Below are 13,990 nucleotides of genomic sequence, written 5' to 3' on the forward strand. Positions count from 1 at the left end.
TTTAATTAGTAAAGGTTTAGGAATAATTAATCCAACCTCCCCTTCTTAATTATTCTAAGGCCACTTGATCCAACAAGTGGTATCAGAGCAGGTATCTTGTAGAAAGTTTAATAACTTCAAGATTCATGGCCTCTTTAAATTCTTTGTTTTTCAAAAGAATTTTCAGGAACAGGTCAAATCTGAAATCATTTCAAGATCATGATGAAGACCAAGTCAATTTGTGTCTCATGGAAAAATTTCATGAAGAAAACAAAGAAGAATCTGTAAGGAAGAAGTGGTACATCGACAATGGATGTGCCAAGCATATGACGGGAGATGTATCCAAGTTTACAACCATTTCTCCCAAGAAAAGTGGACACGTTACATATGGCGACAATAACAAAGGCAAAATTATTGGAGTCAGTAAAATAGGTACGAATTCCTCTACTCCCATTGAAAATGTGTTACTCGTAGAAGGTTTAAAACATAGTTTATTGAGTGTTAGTCAATTATGTGATAAAGGATATGAAGTATCTTTTGATTCTGAAAAATGTGTTATTAAGCATGAGCATGATAAAGATATTGAACATATAGGTTTTAGAGAAAATAATGTCTACATGATTGATTTAAAACAAAAATCTGAAAATGATAGATGCTTTCTAAGTAAAGATTGTGATCCATGGTTATGGCATAAGAGAATTGCTCATATTAACATGGATCATCTAAATAGAGAATTGCATGCCAAAAAGGTAAACAAACAAAAGTATCTTTTAAATCTAAAAATGTTGTTTCCACCACTCAACCATTGCAATTATTACACATGGATTTGTTTGGACCATCTAGGGTCATGAGTTTTGGTGGAAGTTACTATGCATTAGTAATTGTTGATGATTATTCTAGGTATACTTGGAATTTATTTCTTACTCATAAAAATGATGCATTTCATGCATTTAGAAGACTTGCCAAAGTCATTCAAAACAAAAAGAATCTCAAAATTATCTCCATTAGAAGTGATCATGGAGGTGAATTTGAAAACAATGATTTTGAAATGTTTTGTGATGAATATGGCATAGAACACAACTTTTCTGCACCTAGGACACCCCAACAAAATGGAGTAGTAGAAAGGAAAAATAGAGCCCTAGAAGAAATTGCTAGAACTCTTTTAAACGACACACCACTAGCAAAATACTTTTGGGCAGAAGCGGTTAACACCGCATGTTATATTATGAACAGAGCCTTAATCAGACCCATTCTTAAGAAAACCCCATATGAACTTTTTAATAATAGAAAACCAAACATTGCTCATTTACATGTTTTTGGATGTAAATGTTTTGTCCTAAACAATGGTAAAGAAAGCCTAGGAAAGTTTGATGCTAAGGCAGATAAGGGTATCTTCCTTGGGTATTCCTTACATAGCAAAGCATTTAGAATATACAACAAAAGAACCATGACAATTGATGAATCAATACATGTTACTTTTGATGAAACTAATATTACCTCCCCGAGAAAGGAGTTTCTTGATGATATTGCAGATTCTTTGGAAGATACACAAAATGAAGAAAGAAATCTAAAAAGGAAAAGAATAAAGAAAATGAGGATGTTCAAGATGATATAGTCCAAGAAAATGATGATCTTCCCAAAGAATGGAAAACTTCAAGAAATCATCCCCTTGACAACATCATCGGTGATATCTCAAAAGGGGTAACAACTAGACACTCTCTTAAAGAATTATGCAATAATATGGAATTTGTTTCATTAATAGAACCTAAAAACTTTAAGAAAGCTATTATAGATGACCATTGGATAGTAGCTATGCAAGAAGAATTAAATCAATTTGAAAGAAATGATGTATGGGAATTAGAAGAGAAACCTTCATATTATCCAATCATAGGAACTAAGTGGGTATTTAGAAATAAATTGGATGAAAATGGTATAGTAATTAGGAATAAAGCTAGACTTGTAGCAAAATGATATAACCAAGAAGAAGGTATAGACTATGAAGAAACTTTTGCAACTGTAGCTAGATTAGAAGCCATTAGGATGCTATTGGCATATGCATCTATTATGAATTTTAAACTATATCAAATGGATGTCAAGAGTGCTTTCTTAAATGGTCTAATTCAAGAGGAGGTTTATGTGGAACAACCTCCTGGGTTTGAAGACTCACAAAAATTAGACCATGTCTATAGATTAAAGAAGGCACTTTATGGCTTAAAACAAGCACCTAGGGCTTGGTATGAAAGATTAAGTAAATTCCTATTAGAAAAGAATTTAACTAGAGGGAAAGTAGATACCACCTTATTCATAAAAAAGAAGGATAATGATATCTTGTTGGTACAAATTTATGTTGATATAATTTTTGGATCTACTAATGAATCTTTGTGCAAGGAGTTTTCTATTGATATGCAAAGTGAGTTTGAGATGTCCATGATGGGTGAGCTAAATTACTTTCTTGGACTACAAATCAAACAAACAAATGATGGGATCTTTGTCAACCAAGAAAAATATTGCAAAGAACTCATTAAGAGATTTAGAATGGAAAACTCAAAACACTTGGCTACTCCTATGAACACCAGTTGCTATCTTGATAAAGATGAATCCGGTCAACCTGTTGATCCAAAGTAATACAAAGGTATGATTGGATCTCTACTTTACCTATCTGCAAGTAGGCCAGATATTATGTTTAGTGTATGCATGTGTGCAAGATTTCAGTCAAATCCAAAGTTTTCTCATTTAATGGCAGTAAAAAGAATCATAAGATATCTATTAGGAACAGTTAATTTAGGATTATGGTACCCTAAAAATTCTTTATGCAATTTAGTAGGATACTCAGATTCAGATTTTGCTGGATCAAAAACAGATAGGAAAAGTACTAGTGGCACATGTCAATTCATAGGGTCTTCCCTTGTTTCTTGGAATAGCAAGAAACAAAATAGTGTAGCATTATCCACAGCAGAAGCAGAATATATTTCTGCTGGTAGTTGTTGTGCACAAATTTTGTGGATGAAACAACAACTATCTGATTATGGAATAGTATTAGATCACATTCCCATAAAATGTGATAACACAAGTGCCATAAACATATCTAAAAATCCAGTTCTTCACTCTAGAACCAAGCATATAGAAATTAGGCATCATTTTATTAGAGATCATGTTCTAAAAGGTGATGTTGTTTTAGAATTTGTAGATACTAAAAATCAACTTGCAGACATTTTTACAAAACCACTAAGTAAAGATACCTTTTACAACATTAAAAGAGAATTAGGACTGCTAGATGCCAGTGACTTATCCAAATAATCTATATTATTATTATATTTGAACAATTTACTATTTCTTTATTTGCATGGTATGTTTGAACAAATATTAATTATGTTATTTGACTATATGGTTTCTATATATTTGATCTATTCATGGTTCTTGCTTCATGATTCTTGCTTCATGATTTGGTTTAAATTATCCCATGAATATTGTATGGATGCTTCGTTGTATTTGCATGCTTTAAATTTGTTACGCACTTTGGCTTTTGGTTGATGCCAAAGGGGGAGAGAAATAGGGATTAAATCAAGAACTCACATGAGTAATCAACTTAATTTTAAGAGAAGCATAAATTCAAAAACAAAGGAGGAGAATGGAAATTTATGAGAGTGATCGACTAGGAAAAAGTGTGTGTGTGTGTATTTCTTGATTTCAAAAGTTGTCATCATCAAAAAGGGGGAGATTGTAGAAGCAAGCTTCATGATGAATCAAGATTGATTCAAAGAAGTTTTGAAGATAACAAAGGTGATGACAAAAAGCTCAAAGGTCAAGTACACTTCATGATAACAAAGATGATGATCTCAAGAATCAAAGAATGAGTTCAAGATGTTTAAGATTGAATCATGAACACTTCAAGGTTCAAGAGGAAATTTGATTTCAAGAATCAAGAATCAAGATTCAAGGTTCAAGCTTCCAAGAATCAAGATCAAGATTCAAGACTCAAGATTCAAGAATCAAGAGAAGAATTAATTAAGATAAGTATGAAAAAGTTTTTTCAAAAACTGAGTAGCACATGGATTTTTCTCAAAACATGTTTACCAAAGAGTTTTTACTCTCTGGTAATTGATTACCAGATTTTTGTAATCGACTACCAGTAGCAAAATGGTTTTCAAAAAGCTTTCAACTGAATTTACAACGTTCCAATTGATTTCAAAATGTTGTAATCGATTACAATGTTTTGGTAATCGATTACCAGTGTGCGTGAACGTTGAAATTCAAATTCAAATATGAAGAGTCACATTCTTTCACTAAAAAGCTTTGTGTAATCGATTACACTGATTTGGTAATCGATTTCTAGTGATAGTTTCTGAACAAATCAAAAGATGTAACTCTTCAAATAGTTTTTGACTTTTTCAACTTGGTTTTAAGTTTTTTTAAAAGTCACAACTCTTCTAATGGTTCTCTTGACCAGACATGAAGAGTCTATAAATGCAAAGCTTTGTTTTGCATTTCACAATCAATCTATCAATCATTCTATAAATCAATATTTTCCAATTCATTCTTTACACAAGCAAGTTTTCCACAATGATTTCTGAGTCTCTTTGAACTTCTTCTTCTTCTTCCTTTTGCCAAAAGCTTTCCAAAGTTTTCTGGTTTTCTAAACCTTGAAAACTTGTGCTATTCATCTTTTTCATTCCCTTCTCCCTATGCCAAAAAGAATTCGCCAAGGACTAAGCGCCTGAATTCTTTTTGTGTCTCTCTTCTCCCTTTTCCAAAAGAACAAAGTACTAACCGCCTGAATTCTTTTGTGTTTCCCTTCTCCCTTGTCAAAGAATTCAAAACGACACAGTCTGAGAATTCTTTTGATTCTTCCCTTTCCCATATACTAAAGATTTCAAAGGACTAACCGCCTGAGAATTCTTTTGTATCCCCATTCACAAAGTTTCAAAGGTTTAACCACCTGAGATCTTTGTCTTAACACATTGGAGGGTACATCCTTTGTGGTACAAGTAGAGGGTACATCTACTTGGGTTGTTGACTGAGAACAAGAGAGGGTACATCTCTGGTGGATCAGTTCTAGTGGAGGGTACATCCACTAGGTTGTTCAAAGAGAACAAGGGAGGGTACATCCCTTGTGGATCTTTGCTTGTAAAAGGATTTTTACAAGGTTGAAAAGAAATCTCAAGGACTGCAGGTTGCTTGGGGACTAGATGTAGGCACGGGTTGTTGCCGAGCCAGTATAAAAACTCTTGTGTGTTTGTCTCCTTCTTCCCTAATCTTTTAATTTCTGTTGTGCATTTTAATTTACGCTTTTACTTTTGGTTAAGTTTCTTTTCTACTCTTTATTTACTTAACAACATAGTAAAATCCTTAGAAGAGTAAATTTTTAATTAGTAAAGGTTTAGGAATAATTAATTCAACCCCCCTTCTTAATTATTCTAAGGCCACTTGATCCAACACACATGTCAGAACATATTTCAATTTTTACATGTATCTAAACTTGGGCTTTACATGTCCAATCAAAGAATCAAGGAATGAACTAAGGAAGAGTTTACCACAAAACACAACTCTATCCCAAATTAAACTCCGATGTTATCATGTCGGCTTGGCGGCTGCAACAAAAGACTTCCCTCCAAAGACACCTACTGTCACTCATTTACGCCCATGAATGAAAGTTCAAGATCATCACAGTCACATACCGCACGGTACAAAATTGAAAGGTTGAGTTTATTATAAAATATCAACAAACACCAGATGACAATGATTAGTAAGAAAACAATAACAATAACCTTAATTATTCTCAATAATCCATTAATTCAACATTCACTTCACAAACTTGTCATCAACTTTTTCCATAATTCAAATCAATTATGCTCAGAATGATGCATGCACCTGTCTCAATGCTCAAATGCAATGTGGAACCATTCGTCAGGAAATAACCTAAGCGTGTCCACATAACACTCTCCCTTAGGAAAACTAGGCAGCAAGTGTCGAGGTCACCCTATTGTGCACAAGCAACTTCCCCCTCCACCCCCCACCCCACATGGTGATCAGTCTGAGTCTCAAGAAAGTTCCAAACCGAGTGACATGCCCCCAAGTACCAGTATTTTTCCACATGAAAAACTACATGTACTTACTGACAAATTTTATACTATTTCCATGCAATTATGAAGTATGAAACATGGGCATCATCATTGCACTGACCATGGATAGTTAAAAATTCTAAGCCTCTTCTCTCTCTAGGGATATCCAACATGCTCACTGCACCCCCATGTACATACACAGCATACACCCATCACAATGACATCATCAACATCATTTCATCTCAATGTCATCATCAACATCATCTCATCTCAATGTCATCATCAACATCAAAATCATCTCATATTAATATTATCATCAACATTAGTATCATCTCATCTCAATGTCATCAACATCACAAGCAATCACATTCCACATACATACATATAAATTCATGTCTAGGATTCACATTCCCCAGGTCTTCAGACAACACAAATCTCATACAACAACAATCCATAATATCATGAGATTGATATTTTATGGAAAATTTTAAATTAAAGAGGATAACTATGGTATACAGAACAAACTCTTATGCCCCTTTAAAATTTAATAAAGAAATAAATAAAAGAACAAATATAAAATTTTGGGCAGAATCTCCTCTATAATTAAGACTTTTCCCAAAAATTTCAATCATTACAACAACGAAATCATTCACAATTTCAATCATCAATAACAAATATATCATATCTCATTAGTTAAAAACACAGTTTTTCTTAAAAACCAACATGCATAGGGATAGACACGCATCCCCGTAATTGGGTTTTCTGACCCCAACTATCTATATCTCTCTGTTAGTTCCTTACGACGTTATTCTGAGATCTCTTAGGTTCACATTGGTTCGTCCAAATGTAAAGCTCTAAATATCAAATCAAAGACCATTTAATATAGATTTTAAAGACAAGGTTAATATCAACTTTTCGGGTCAAATACCCATTCAATTTAAAAAGGGGCTAAATGAGTGTTTTGAGATCCACATCAAGAAGACGTCATTTTGAAATTTCAATCACACCACTGTGATCGGGGTTTAGAAAAGGTTACAAAAATTATTTTACAAAAAGGAAACTTTTACAACGTCTCATTTTCAATGGTTTTTCAAAGGAAGTGTAAAAACATCCAATAATGGTACCCAAGTCACAAGAAATGCAAAGATAGGTTCAAATTAACTAGGAGAAGGTTTAGAAATCACAGTTACCTCAAAGAAACCGTGAACGGAGGATTGGAGGCTCCATTCTCTATCAAATCCTCGAGTTGAGGGTTTAGACAAAGAGAAGGGTGAAAATCATGTTTTTCACACTGAAGAACGTATTTATAATCTGTAGATCTCGCTTAGCATGCTGATTTTGCTGAGTGAATTATCTTCTCTGTGTAGAATTGAACTCAGCGCGCTTGTCTCTCTAAACGAGATATCCAAAGGTTTTATTTCACAAATCCCAACAGTTAAATCGTGCATACGTGGGCTACGAACTTACAATCCAATTTTGAAGGTGATCCAACGGTAAACAAATTTGGGATCGTGGTTTTATCGAAATAGTTTTTTGGTCAATCTCAAAATCACTCAGCTCCAATGTAGATCAATCAAACTCCACATAATCTAACATCCACACCCAGCAGTTGCACAAGGATAATTCACACAACATTTCAACTTAATCCAAGTCAATAAAGTAATTAAATAACACAAGAAATACATCAAACATCTATTTTTTAGTTATCGAAATTCCAAGGCATTACAATTTGGGAATACAACTAGTCTCTAGGGTTCCATTTTTACTACTGTATAGGATAAATTGGTCTCCTGTATTTTTAGTGCATGCAAACAAAGCCCCAAAATCCACAGTTGTAGTACAAACCTGACATTGACAAGCTAATTTAAAGGCTTTGTGCATAAATTCATAGGGGAGAGAGAGAGAGAGAGCAATGGCGACTGATTGGACTTAGACCCTTATGGACTACCTCCCTCCTACTTCAAAGAAAAACAATACCATTTAACTCCCCGATCTATCTGAGGAAGTCACATTTGACTTCAAGCATGGGTTCTTATAGATGTTGGAGAACAACCCATTCAGTGGTCATGCTCATAAAGATCATATGCAGCACCTGAGGAAGTTCATCAAGTTGACCAGCATGGTGAGGTAGAATCGTGTATTGGAAGAATATGTCTGACTTTATGCATTTTCTTTCTCGCTCAACAAGAAGGCATGAGAATGGTTGTGCTTACTACATGAGAATGGCATCACTACATGGAATCAATGCACAAGTGCACTCTTAAGGAGGTATTTCTCTCCCATGAAGATGGATAAGTACATCAAGGACATTGGAACTTTGTGTGGAGGGAGCAAGAGAGTCTACTTGAAGCTTAGGAAAAGTTGCAAGAGATGATCAAAAGTTGTCCACGCCAAGCCATCATTCAACAAACGCCAGTTCATATTTTCTATGGTGAAGTGTAATCACATAATAGGACGAGCTTGGATGTTGCTTGTGAGGGCAACCTCATGCTAAAGCCCATTTGTGATGCCATCAAAATCATTGAAGACATGCACTCTGACCCCTACAACAACTCAAGGGATAGGAGGATCACGAAGAGAGGTGTCAACTAGGTAGAGACAGATGAATACCAAACTGAGTTGGAAAAGCAAATGTCAGGTTTATCATTGAAGATTGAGACACTCATCAAAGCTCAAACTCAAGTCCCTATCACTACACCTTCATTTCTAACCTATGATAAATGTGGGATTATGCATGGGCTTGGAGAATGCATTATTGATGACAAGCTAGTTGCAGTCATGGATGAGATCAACTTTGTAGAGGGAAGAGACAATTTTTCTAATCAATACCCTAGCAATTTCAATCAAGGACAAGGCTTCAGGTAGAGTCAGGGAATGTTTAGGTCTCAACCCATTCAAAATCATAGGCCTAGACAAGAAGAGATACAACCTACTCTACAAGAAACTATGCTTCAGTATAAGGCCTAGAATGATCAGAGAATGAACCAAGTGGAGTCCCAATTGACTTTTATACCATCTCTCTTATCACAAAGATAGTTAGGCACCCTTTCTTCACAGACTAAACCCAATCCCAAGTAGGAAGTAAATGTTATGAGTACTAGGATTGAACAACCTATGAAAAAGTTAAAGAAGAAGGAGAAAGCAACTCCAACACCAAAAAGAGAGGCTCTTACTAAAGAGAGCCAAGAGAAAAACAAAGAAGATGAGAAGGTGATGCAATCCTACCCCGCAAGGGCATTGGATAGAGAAAACTCCAAGTAGATTAGGCCAGAGATCCAAGGGAAGGCCCTAGGATTCTCATGAGCCCATGGGTCAAGGTTGGATCCACTCTTCTTTGTAAATATTAGAATAGGTTTTTCCTTCTTTTGGGCCTTGTATTTTGGCCATTCTAGTAGTATAGGGTTTTAGCCTTGTATTTTAGGGCATTTTGAGTAGTCTTTATAGTAAGGACTTTTTTTGTATTTTCATGTATTTTTGGAATGGGGATGATCTTAGCTATTATAAGGGGTGTGTAGCTAAGCTCTAGCTTCTCATCTCAAGGAGGTGAACATAGCTATTAAAGAGGTGTGTGTAGCGAAGCTCTAGCTTCTTTAGGAATCTTCTCAAGGAAGCTTCTCAAGGAGGTGAGCTTAGTTATTAGAGGGGTGTGTGTAGCTAAGCTCTAGCTTCTCAAGGAAGTTTTCTCAAAGAAGCTTCTCAAGGAAGTTTTCTCAAGAAAGCTTCTCAAGGAAGCTACCTAGTCTATAAATAGAAGCATGTGTAACACTTGTCGTAACTTTGATGAATGAGAGTCTTGTGAGACAAACTTCAAAGTTCAACTTCTCTCCCTCTTTTCTTCCTTCAATTTCATGCTCCCCCTTCTCTCTTTCTCTCTCTCTTTCTTTTCCTCCATTGAAGCACCCTCTCCAAGCTTCTTATCCAAAGCACTCTCTTGGTGGTGAAGCTCCTTCTTCCATGGCTTATTCCCTAGTGGATGGTGCCTCCCCTCACCTCTTCTCCTTTATCTTTCGCTGCATCTCCATGGTGGAAAATCACCATTGAAGGACCTCATTGAATCTCAAAGATCCAGCCTCCATAGAAGCTCCACAAGAAAGTTTCCATCAAGCCCCAGGGTCTTCTTTAGAAACTGAGTTTCATCTGCAGATCCCTCATGTAAGACTAGACTCAGCTTAAGTAGCTTACTAAAGTTTAGCCTAATTTAGCCTAAGCTTCATCCGCAGATCCCTCATATAAGACTAGGCCTAAACTAAATAGCATTATTGTAACAACATAATTAAAACCAAAACTTAACCCGTAAATCCCTCATGTAAGGCTAAGTTTCAATCCTACTTCAATCAAGTTCTAAGGCAACAGTACATTTCCCAATGCTAAAGTCACCTAACTGTGCACACAAATGGGTGATCATACCAAAAGCATACAAATATTAAGCATTGAACACAAAAAACATAATCAATTAGATATTAGGTATTTACATCAGTTGTTCATTAGAAATCCCCAACTAGGGTGTTTAGTTAGCCATTACAAAGAAACCCTAACAATAAATGAGATTAAAAGCAGAGAATAATAGTTCCTTACACAAGAAGGGGGATTCCTCCTCCTCTTCTCAGCATCTCACACTCACTCTCTACTCAATAATCTCTCTCAAATGACAAAACCTAGGCTTCAATGCACAAGCTACTCCCCTTTTCTACTTCTAGGGCTCTTTTACCCAAATAGGCCTGTGGCTGCTCTGGAATTCTATGCCCTGGCCGTTCTGCAGAAGCTATCATAAAAGGTGTTGTAAAAGATGTAAAATTTGTACCCTAATTATGCACAAGACAGGCTTTAAATAGGCTTTGAAATCGCGAAGCTGCACTTAGCGCCACCCTCGCACTTAGCGCGAGTAAGTGAAATTGGGCTTAGCGCCAGTCTCGAGCTTAGGCTGGCTGAAGGCACCTGCTGTGCTTAGCGCACTGATCTCGCGCTTAGCATGCGGCTTTGATGCTGATGCTCTGCCAAATTCTCCTTTGCGCTAAGTGTGCTGAAGCTGCGCTTAGCGGTGGATATGCACTTAGCCCAACTACTGAGCTTAGCCCAACTGCTACATTTGCAATTCAAAACTTAGCCTCTTTTTCACCTGAAAATGCACAGATTTCATCATTAAATCCAATGGAAATGTTCTAGAGACAGCGTTAACCATAAAATAAGATTTATTTACAAAAATCACTACAAAATAACCATAAATTGGGGAACTATACAAGCTTTGGAAAATGATTTCTATACAAAAGTTAGTCGTATGAAGCGACTAATAGGATGCTAGCATTATTCTTTCTATAAGAAGTTGGGGTTACCAGCCCACTAACATTTTTCTTTTACTGGCAGGCAAGGCTTTGACTTATCCGCGAGGAATAATGAAAAATTTGCTAGTTGAAGTTGGAAAAATCATTTTCCAACTGATTTTGTGATTCTAGATATGGAGGATGAAGAAATCCCAATTATTTTTGGACAACCCTTCCTCTACACAGGAAGGGTTTTGATCGATCTCTGACAAGGAAAAATAGTTTTGAGGCTAGGTGTTGAGAAGAAGTGTTTAAAGTATTTGATTTAGAAATTAATTCTCTTCCTCCCCTACATGTAGCAAGCGTCCAAAGACTTCTTCTACAAAAAGGAGTCCAAGGAGGCAAGTTGATGAAAAGAAGACCACCAACCAGATGCTAAGGGACTTGAGTGAAGCTGATGAAGATAAGGTTCCACTCATCCACTAAAAAAGAAAAGTTGAAGCTCAACAACAAGTCCTTGCTGCTAAGAAAAAGCAAAAAGTTGCTAAGGGTCCTTCTACCAAAGAACCTTTGCTTTCCTCTAAAATGCCAAAGAAAGTGAAGACTTGGGTAAGTAGAATGAACAAGGCAACTCTTGACAAAGACTAGACGCAACCCTATCTTTCTCAAGAATTTGTAAGTGTTGTTATCTCAACTTCTCACATTTCTCCTCAGTGATAGCGTCCACCTACACCACCACTAGCTCAAGAGTGACCACGATGTTCAATCATCATCTATTTCTTTTTTGTTAATGACAAGAGGGGGAGAAGTCTAGAGAAATTTTGATGTAAAGAAGCACTCTTTATATATATATATATATATATATATATAAAGAATCAAACAAGGTTGCTTACAAGGTTACTTCAACAAACATTCAAAGGTTAAGCATTGCTTCAAGATTAATTCAAGATCAAGAAAAAGATAAGGCCTCAAACAATCTCACTGGTTGATTGGTTTTTTCCTTAAAAAAAATTGTTTCCAAGAGATCAAAGGCTCTGGTAATTGATTACCAGGCAGTGTAATCGATTACCAAAAGATAAGTTTGCAAATCAACTTTTAGAAAGGGTTTTGAAATTTGAATTTTGAATCTTGTAATCGATTACCAAATATTTGTAATCGATTACTAGTAACGGAACTCCTAAAATTCAAATTGAAAAGTCACGACCCTGCAAAATATAACTGTGTAATTGATTACGAGAAACCTATAATCGATTACCAGTGAGAAAATTTCAGAAAAGCTTTTTGAAAAGACACATCTCTTAAAACCATTTTGAAAAGGCACAATGGGCCTATATATATGTGTGTCTAACTTCAAAAATCATAAGAGAGATTTTCTAAGAGAACTTAATTGTCAAATTCTCTCCAAACAACTCTTGGCCCAACACTTGCAAATCTATTGAGAATTCATCTAGGATCTTCAATTTGTATCATCTACTCTAAAGGAAAGAAATCTTTTTGTTCATCTCTTGAACTCAGTTGTAATCAAGAGACGGTGTGTCTCTTGGAGTGTGAGAATCTTGGACACAAGGGTGAAGGATCCCAAGGTGTGTTCAAAGTCTGTAAAGGATTTACAAAGATAGTGGAAAATCTCAAGTGGGTTGCTTGAGGACTGGACGTAGGCACAGAAAGTGGCCGAAACAATATAAATTGAGCTTGCATTTCTCTCTTCCCTTATCTTAGTTATTTTACTGGAATTTACTTTGTCTTGCGCATTCAAAAGAACATTGTTAAATTGATTGATTCTTCTTCTTCTGCATTTTGAGCCTATCATATATCATTTAAAAGGGGGATAAATTATGTTAGTGGGAAATTTTGTAAGACTTAATTCACCCCCCCCCCTCTTAAGTTATTGAGGCCACTTATCCAACAACATATATATGTGTGTGTGTGTGTGTGTGTGTATTTGCTTTGATATACATAATTAATAATCATGCATGAGCTCACTATTATCTTTATACATCACATGATTAATTTTTATCTTGATCAATAATCTTATGGTTTGTCATCAATAAAAAAAGGGGAGATTGTTAAGTTTGGATGGTCCATTATACTACGTTTGGATGATCCATCCATACCCTTAGTTTTGATGATTACAAAGATATAAATTTATGATGGATTAATGGTTTACTCTTAAATGAATAGGACTTACTATATATGAGCACATGGTAATGATATTATATCTTTATGCTCATTATTCATCGTCTATTCACACTAGAACTTATTTTTATAAAGAGTTATATTCAGTGTCCATTGCACTACCTTAAATAAGTGTCTAATCAATTGTGAAACCAATGTCTACACACTGAGTCCTTTTATTCACATCCATTGGACTTATTCACTTGCACGAGGCATTTTATTTTAAGTACAAGTAATGTCTAATATGTACTGATTCATTGGACGATACATTTAGAACCTTAGTTTTAGCATAACTACTTGATAAAATTATCTCTTTGCGAAAAGGTTTTCATATTTATCTAACACATTATTCAACCCCCCCCCCCCTCCCCCTTCTAGTGTGATATTTGATATTTTAAAATCCTCTAAGGCGCAAAAAAATGCAATCTCATCTCTATTTAAAGAGATTGTAACATCCTTTGTATAGACTTTTGGTTAATTTGAGAACACTCATAAATAGAATCTTGAATTCTCTCTCTC

This window comes from Glycine soja, chromosome 11 (assembly GCF_004193775.1).
Source record: "Glycine soja cultivar W05 chromosome 11, ASM419377v2, whole genome shotgun sequence".
Taxonomy (NCBI): domain Eukaryota; kingdom Viridiplantae; phylum Streptophyta; class Magnoliopsida; order Fabales; family Fabaceae; genus Glycine; species Glycine soja.